This window comes from Bombus pascuorum, chromosome 9 (assembly GCF_905332965.1).
Source record: "Bombus pascuorum chromosome 9, iyBomPasc1.1, whole genome shotgun sequence".
Classification (NCBI taxonomy): domain Eukaryota; kingdom Metazoa; phylum Arthropoda; class Insecta; order Hymenoptera; family Apidae; genus Bombus; species Bombus pascuorum.
In genome coordinates, this window is record NC_083496.1 from 12,290,166 (window position 1) to 12,300,094 (window position 9,929).

The following is a 9,929-nucleotide window of genomic DNA, read 5'->3' on the forward strand; positions in this document are numbered from 1 at the left end:
CTAATAGTATATAACATTATTCGTTATAGCGTAATACTATATATCGTTATACGTTATAAGCTAATAGTATATAACGTTATACGTTATAAAGTAATACTATATAATGTTATACGTTATAGCGTAATACTATATAACGTTATACGTTATAGTCTAATAGTATATAACTTTATACGTTATAAGGTAATAGTATATAACGTTGTACGTTATAAGCTAATAGTATATAACGTTATTCGTTATAGCGCAATACTATATATCGTTATACGTTGTAAGCTAATAGTATATAACGTTATACGTTATAGTGTAATACTATATAACGTTATACGTTATAGCGTAATACTATATAACGTTATACGTTATATGCTAATAGCATATAACGTTATTCGTTATAGCGTAATACTATATAACGTTATACGTTATAAGCTAATAGTATATAACGTTATACGTCATACCGTAATACTATATAACGTTATACGTTATGACGTAATGCTATATAACGTTATACGTTATAAGGTAATACTATATAACGTTATACGTTATAAACTAATAGTATATATCGTTATACGTTATAGCGTAATACTATATAAAGTTATACGTTATAAGCTAATAGTATATAACGTTATGCGTTATAAGGTAACTCTATATAACGTTATACGTTATAAGGTAATAGCATATGACGTATTACGTTATAACGTAGTAGTATACAACGTTATACGTCATAAGCTAATAGTATATAATGTTATACGATATACCATAATACTATATAAAGTTATACGTTGTAAGCAAATAGTATATAACGTTAAACGTTATAAGGTATTACTATATAACGTTATACGTTATAAGCTAATAGTATATAACATTATTCGTTATAGCGTAATACTATATAACGTTATACGTTATAGCGTAATGCTATATAACTTTATACGTTATAAGCTAATAGTATATAACGTCATACGGTATAGCGTAATACTATATAACGTTATACGTTATAAGCGAATAGTATATAACGTTATTCCTTATAGCGTAATACTATATAGCGTTATACGTTATAAGCTAATAGTATGTAATGTTATACGTCATACCGTAATACTATATAACGTTATACGTTATGACGTAATGCTATATAACGTTATACGTTATAAGCTTATAGTATAGCACGTTATACGTTATAGAGTAATAACATATAACGTTATGCGTTATGAGGTTATACTATATAACGTTATACGTTATAAGCTAATAGTATATAACGTTATACGTTCTAAGGTAATAGCATATGACGTTATACGTTATAACGTAGTAGTATACAACGTTGTGCGTTATAAGCTAATAGTATATAACGTTATAAGTTATAAGGTAATTCTATATAACGTTATACGATATAAGGTAATAGCATTGACGTTAAACGTTATAACGTAGTAGTATACAACGTTATACGTTATAAGCTAATAGTATATAATGTTATACGTTATACCATAATACTATATAACGTTATACGGTATAAGCTAATTGTATATAACGTTATACGTTATAAGGTATTACTATATAACGTTATACGTTATAAGGTATTACTATATAACGTTATACGTTATAAGGTAACAGTATATAACGTTATTCATTATAACGTAATAGTAAATATCGTTATACGTTATAAGGTAATACTATATAACGTTATACGTTATAGCGTAATACTATATAACGTTATACGTTATAGGCTAATAGTAGGTAACGTCATACGTTATAGCGTAATACTATATATCGTTATACGTTATAAGCTTATAGTATATAACGTTACACGTTATAACGTCATACTATGTAATGTTATACGTTATGACGTAATGCTATATAACGTTATACGTTATAAGGTAATAGCATATGACGTTATACGGTATAACGTAGTAGTATACAACGTTATACGTTATAAGCTAATAGTATATAATGTTATACGTTATACCTTAATACTATATAACGTTATACGTTATAAGCTAATAGTATATAACGTTACACGTTATAAGGTAATACTATATAACTTTATACGTTATAAGGCAACAGTATATAACGTTATTCATTATAACGTAATAGTAAATATCGTTATACGTTATAAGGTAATACTATATAATGTTATACGTTATAGCGTAATACTATATAACGTTATACGTTATAGGCTAATAGTATATGACTTTATACGTTATAAGGTAATAGTATATAACGTTGTACGTTATAAGCTAATAGTATATAACGTTATACGTTATACCATAATACTATATAACGTCATATGTTATAAGCTAACAGTATATAACGTTATACGTTATTAGCCATTAATACACAACGTTATACGTGATGAGCTAATAGTATATAACGTTATACGTTATACCGTCATACTATATAACGGTATACGTTGTAAGCTAATAGTATATAACGTTATACGTTATAGCGTAATACTGTATAACGTCATACGTTATAAGCTAATATTATATAACGTTATACGTTATACCGTAATACCATATAACGTCAATCGTTATCAGGTAATAGTATATAACGTTATACGTTATAAGGTAATAGTATATAACGTTGTACGTTATAAGCTAATAGTATATAACGTTATACGTTATACCATAATACTATATAACGTCATATGTTATAAGGTAGTAGTATATAACGTTATACGTTATATTGTAATAGTATTTAACGTTATACGTCATAAGGTAATACTGTATAGCGTTATTCGTTATAAGGTAACAGTATATAACGTTATTCACTATAACATAATGGTATGTAACGTTATACGTTATAAGGTAATACTATATAACGTTATACGTTATAGCGTAATACTATATAACGTTATACGTTATAAGGTAATAGCATAGGACGTTATACGTTATAACGTAGTAGTATACAACGTTATACGTTATAAGCTTATAGTATAGAACGTTATACGTCATACCGTAATACTATATAACGTTATACGTTATGACGTAAGGCTATATAACGTTATACGTTATAAGGTCATAGCATATAACGTTATACGTTATAAGGTAATAGTATATAACGTTATACGTTATTAGCCACTAATACATAACGTTATACGTGATGAGCTAATAGTATATAACGTTATACGTTATACCGTCATACTATATAACGTTATACGTTATAAGGTATTACTATATAACGTTATACGTTATAAGGTAACAGTATATAACGTTATTCATTATAACGTAATAGTAAATATCGTTATACGTTATAAGGTAATACTATATAACGTTATACGTTATAGCGTAATACTATATAACGTTATACGTTATAGGCTAATAGTAGGTAACGTCATACGTTATAGCGTAATACTATATATCGTTATACGTTATAAGCTTATAGTATATAACGTTACACGTTATAACGTCATACTATGTAATGTTATACGTTATGACGTAATGCTATATAACGTTATACGTTATAAGGTAATAGCATATGACGTTATACGGTATAACGTAGTAGTATACAACGTTATACGTTATAAGCTAATAGTATATAATGTTATACGTTATACCTTAATACTATATAACGTTATACGTTATAAGCTAATAGTATATAACGTTATACGTTATAAGGTAATACTATATAACTTTATACGTTATAAGGCAACAGTATATAACGTTATTCATTATAACGTAATAGTAAATATCGTTATACGTTATAAGGTAATACTATATAATGTTATACGTTATAGCGTAATACTATATAACGTTATACGTTATAGGCTAATAGTATATAACTTTATACGTTATAAGGTAATAGTATATAACGTTGTACGTTATAAGCTAATAGTATATAACGTTATACGTTATACCATAATACCATATAACGTCATATGTTATAAGCTAACAGTATATAACGTTATACGTTATTAGCCATTAATACATAACGTTATACGTGATGAGCTAATAGTATATAACGTTATACGTTATACCGTCATACTATATAACGGTATACGTTGTAAGCTAATAGTATATAACGTTATACGTTATAGCGTAATACTGTATAACGTCATACGTTATAAGCTAATATTATATAACGTTATACGTTATACCGTAATACCATATAACGTCAATCGTTATCAGGTAATAGTATATAACGTTATACGTTATAAGGTAATAGTATATAACGTTGTACGTTATAAGCTAATAGTATATAACGTTATACGTTATATTGTAATAGTATTTAACGTTATACGTCATAAGGAAATACTATATAGCGTTATTCGTTATAAGGTAACAGTATATAACGTTATTCACTATAACATAATGGTATGTAACGTTATACGTTATAAGGTAATACTATATAACGTTATACGTTATAGCGTAATACTATATAACGGTATACGTTGTAAGCTAATAGTATATAACGTTATACGTTATAGCGTAATACTGTATAACGTCATACGTTATAAGCTAATATTATATAACGTTATACGTTATACCGTAATACCATATAACGTCAATCGTTATCAGGTAATAGTATATAACGTTATACGTTATAAGGTAATAGTATATAACGTTGTACGTTATAAGCTAATAGTATATAACGTTATACGTTATACCATAATACTATATAACGTCATATGTTATAAGGTAGTAGTATATAACGTTATACGTTATATTGTAATAGTATTTAACGTTATACGTCATAAGGTAATACTATATAGCGTTATTCGTTATAAGGTAACAGTATATAACGTTATTCACTATAACATAATGGTATGTAACGTTATACGTTATAAGGTAATACTATATAACGTTATACGTTATAGCGTAATACTATATAACGTTATACGTTATAAGGTAATAGCATAGGACGTTATACGTTATAACGTAGTAGTATACAACGTTATACGTTATAAGCTTATAGTATAGAACGTTATACGTCATACCGTAATACTATATAACGTTATACGTTATGACGTAAGGCTATATAACGTTATACGTTATAAGGTCATAGCATATAACGTTATACGTTATAAGGTAATAGTATATAACGTTATACGTTATTAGCCACTAATACATAACGTTATACGTGATGAGCTAATAGTATATAACGTTATACGTTATACCGTCATACTATATAACGTTATACGTTATAAGGTATTACTATATAACGTTATACGTTATAAGGTAACAGTATATAACGTTATTCATTATAACGTAATAGTAAATATCGTTATACGTTATAAGGTAATACTATATAACGTTATACGTTATAGCGTAATACTATATAACGTTATACGTTATAGGCTAATAGTAGGTAACGTCATACGTTATAGCGTAATACTATATATCGTTATACGTTATAAGCTTATAGTATATAACGTTACACGTTATAACGTCATACTATGTAATGTTATACGTTATGACGTAATGCTATATAACGTTATACGTTATAAGGTAATAGCATATGACGTTATACGGTATAACGTAGTAGTATACAACGTTATACGTTATAAGCTAATAGTATATAATGTTATACGTTATACCTTAATACTATATAACGTTATACGTTATAAGCTAATAGTATATAACGTTATACGTTATAAGGTAATACTATATAACTTTATACGTTATAAGGCAACAGTATATAACGTTATTCATTATAACGTAATAGTAAATATCGTTATACGTTATAAGGTAATACTATATAATGTTATACGTTATAGCGTAATACTATATAACGTTATACGTTATAGGCTAATAGTATATAACTTTATACGTTATAAGGTAATAGTATATAACGTTGTACGTTATAAGCTAATAGTATATAACGTTATACGTTATACCATAATACTATATAACGTCATATGTTATAAGCTAACAGTATATAACGTTATACGTTATTAGCCATTAATACATAACGTTATACGTGATGAGCTAATAGTATATAACGTTATACGTTATACCGTCATACTATATAACGGTATACGTTGTAAGCTAATAGTATATAACGTTATACGTTATAGCGTAATACTGTATAACGTCATACGTTATAAGCTAATATTATATAACGTTATACGTTATACCGTAATACCATATAACGTCAATCGTTATCAGGTAATAGTATATAACGTTATACGTTATAAGGTAATAGTATATAACGTTGTACGTTATAAGCTAATAGTATATAACGTTATACGTTATATTGTAATAGTATTTAACGTTATACGTCATAAGGTAATACTATATAGCGTTATTCGTTATAAGGTAACAGTATATAACGTTATTCACTATAACATAATGGTATGTAACGTTATACGTTATAAGGTAATACTATATAACGTTATACGTTATAGCGTAATACTATATAACGTTATACGTTATAAGGTAATAGCATAGGACGTTATACGTTATAACGTAGTAGTATACAACGTTATACGTTATAAGCTTATAGTATAGAACGTTATACGTCATACCGTAATACTATATAACGTTATACGTTATGACGTAAGGCTATATAACGTTATACGTTATAAGGTAATAGCATATAACGTTATACGTTATAAGGTAATAGTATATAACGTTATACGTTATTAGCCACTAATACATAACGTTATACGTGATGAGCTAATAGTATATAATGTTATACGTTATACCGTCATACTATATAACGGTATACGTTGTAAGCTAATAGTATATAACGTTATACGTGATAACGTAATACTATATAACGTCAAACGTCATAAGGAAATAGTATATAACGTTATACGTTATATGGTAGTAGTATATAACGTTATTCATTATAACGTAATAGTATATAACGTTATACGTTACAAGGTAATACTATATAACGTTATACGTTATAGCGTAATACTATATAACGTTATACGTTATAAGCTAATAGTATATACCGTCATACGTTATAGCGTAATACCATATAACGTTATACGTTATAAGCTAATAGTATATAACGTTATTCGTTATAGTGTAATACTATATATCGTTATACGTTATCAGCTTATAGTATATAACGTTACACGTTATATCGTCATACTATGTAACGTTATACGTTATGACGCAATGCTATATAACGTTATACGTTATAAGGTAATAGCATATGACGTTATACGTTATAACGTAGTAGTATACAACGTTATACGTTATAAGCTAATAGTGTATAATGTTATACGTTATACCTTAATACTATATAACGTTATACGTTATAAGCTAATAGTATATAACGTTATACGTTATAAGATAATACTATAAAACTTTATACGTTATAAGGTAACAGTATATAACGTTATTCATTATAACGTAATAGTAAATATCCTTATACGTTATAAGTTAATACTATATAACGTTATACGTTATAGCTTAATACTATATAACGTTATACGTTATAGGCTAATAGTATATAACGTCATACGTTATAGCGTAATACTATATAACGTTATACGTTATAGCGTAATACTATATAACGTGATACGTTATAAGCTAATAGTATATAACGTTATACGTTATAAGGTAATACTATATAACTTTATACGTTATAAGGTAACAGTATATAACGTTATTCATTATAACGTAATAGTAAATATCCTTATACGTTATAAGCTATTAATATATAACGTTATACGTTATACCGTAATACTATAAAACGTTATACGTTATGACGTAATGCTATATAACGTTATACGTTATAAGGTAATAGCATATGACGTTATACGTTATAACGTAGTAGTATACAACGTTATACGTTATAAGGTAATACTATATAACGTTATACGTAATAGCGTAATACTAAATAACGTTATACGTTACAAGCTAATAGTATATAACGTTATACGTTATACCGTAATACCATATAACGTCAATCGCTATCAGGTAACAGTATATAACGTTATTCATTATAACGTAATAGTAAATATCTTTATACGTTATAAGCTATTAATATATAACGTTATACGTTATACCGTAATACTATAAAACGTTATACGTTATGACGTAATGCTATATAACGTTATACGTTATAAGGTAATAGCATATGACGTTATACGTTATAACGTAGTAGTATACAACGTTATACGTTATAAGGTAATACTATATAACGTTATACGTAATAGCGTAATACTAAATAACGTTATACGTTACAAGCTAATACTATATAACGTTATACGTTATAAGGTAACAGTATATAAAGTTATACGTTATAGCGTAATACTAAATAGCGTTATACGTTATAAGCTAATAGTATATAACGTTATACGTCATACCGTAATACTATATAACGTTATACGTTATGACGGAATGCTATATAACGTTATACGTTATGAGGTAATAGTGTATAACGTTATACGTTATAAGGTAATAGTATATAACGTTATACGTTATTAGCCACTAGTACATAACGTTATACGTGAAGAGCTAATAGTATATAACGTTATACGTTATACCGTCACACTATATAACGGTATACGTTGTAAGCTAATAGTATGTAACGTTATATGTTATAACGTAATACTATATAACGTCAAACGTCATAAGGAAATAGTATATAACGTTATACGTTATAAGGTAGTAGCATATAACGTTATGCGTTATTAGCCATTAATACATAACGTTATACGTGATGAGCTAATAGTATATAACGTTATACGTTATACCGTCATACTATATAGCGTTATACGTTATAAGCTATTAGTATATAACGTTATACCTTATACCATAATACTATATAACCTCATATGATATAAGGTAATAGTATATAACGTTATACGTTATAGCGTAATACTAAATATCGTTAGACGTCATAAGCTAATAGTATATAACGTCATACGTTATAAAGTAATACTATATAACGTTATACGTTATAAGCTAGTAGTATATAACGTTATACGTTATACCATAATACTATATAACGTCATATGATATAAGGTAATAGTATATAACGTTATACGTTATAAAGTAATACTATATAACGTTATACGTTATAAGCTAGTAGTATATAACGTTATACGTTATACCATAATACTATATAACGTCATATGATATAAGGTAATAGTATTTAACGTTATACGTTATGAGGTAATAGTATATAACGTTATACGTTATAAGGTAATAGTATATAACGTTATACGTTATAAGGTAATAGTATATAACGTTATACGTTATTAGCCACTAATACATAACGTTATACGTGACGAGCTAATAGTATATAACGTTATACGTTATACCGTCATACTATATAACGGTATACGTTATAAGCTAATAGTATATAACGCTATACGTTATAACGTAATACTATATAACGTCAAACGTCATAAGGAAATAGTATATAACGATATACGTTATAAGGTAATAGTATTTAACGTTATACGTTATGAGGTAATAGTATATAACGTTATACATTATAAGGTAATAGTATATAACGTCATACGATATAAGGTAATAGTATATAACGTTATACGTTATTAGCCACTAATACATAAAGTTATACGTGATGAGCTAATAGTATATAACGTTATACGTTATACCGTCATACTATATAATGGTATACGTTATAAGCTAATAGTATATAACGCTATACGTTATAACGTAATACTATATAACGTCAAACGTCATAAGGAAATAGTATATAACGATATACGTTATAAGGTAATAGTATTTAACGTTATACGTTATGAGGTAATAGTATATAACGTTATACGTTATAAGGTAATAGTATATAACGTTATACGTTATAAGGTAATAGTATATAACGTTATACGTTATTAGCCAATAATACATAACGTTATACGTGATGAGTTAATAATATATAACGTTATACGTTATACCGTCATACTATATAACGGTATACGTTGTAAGCTAATAGTATATAACGTTATACATCATACCGTAATACTATATAACGTTATACGTTATGACGTAATGTTATATAACGTTATACGTTATAAG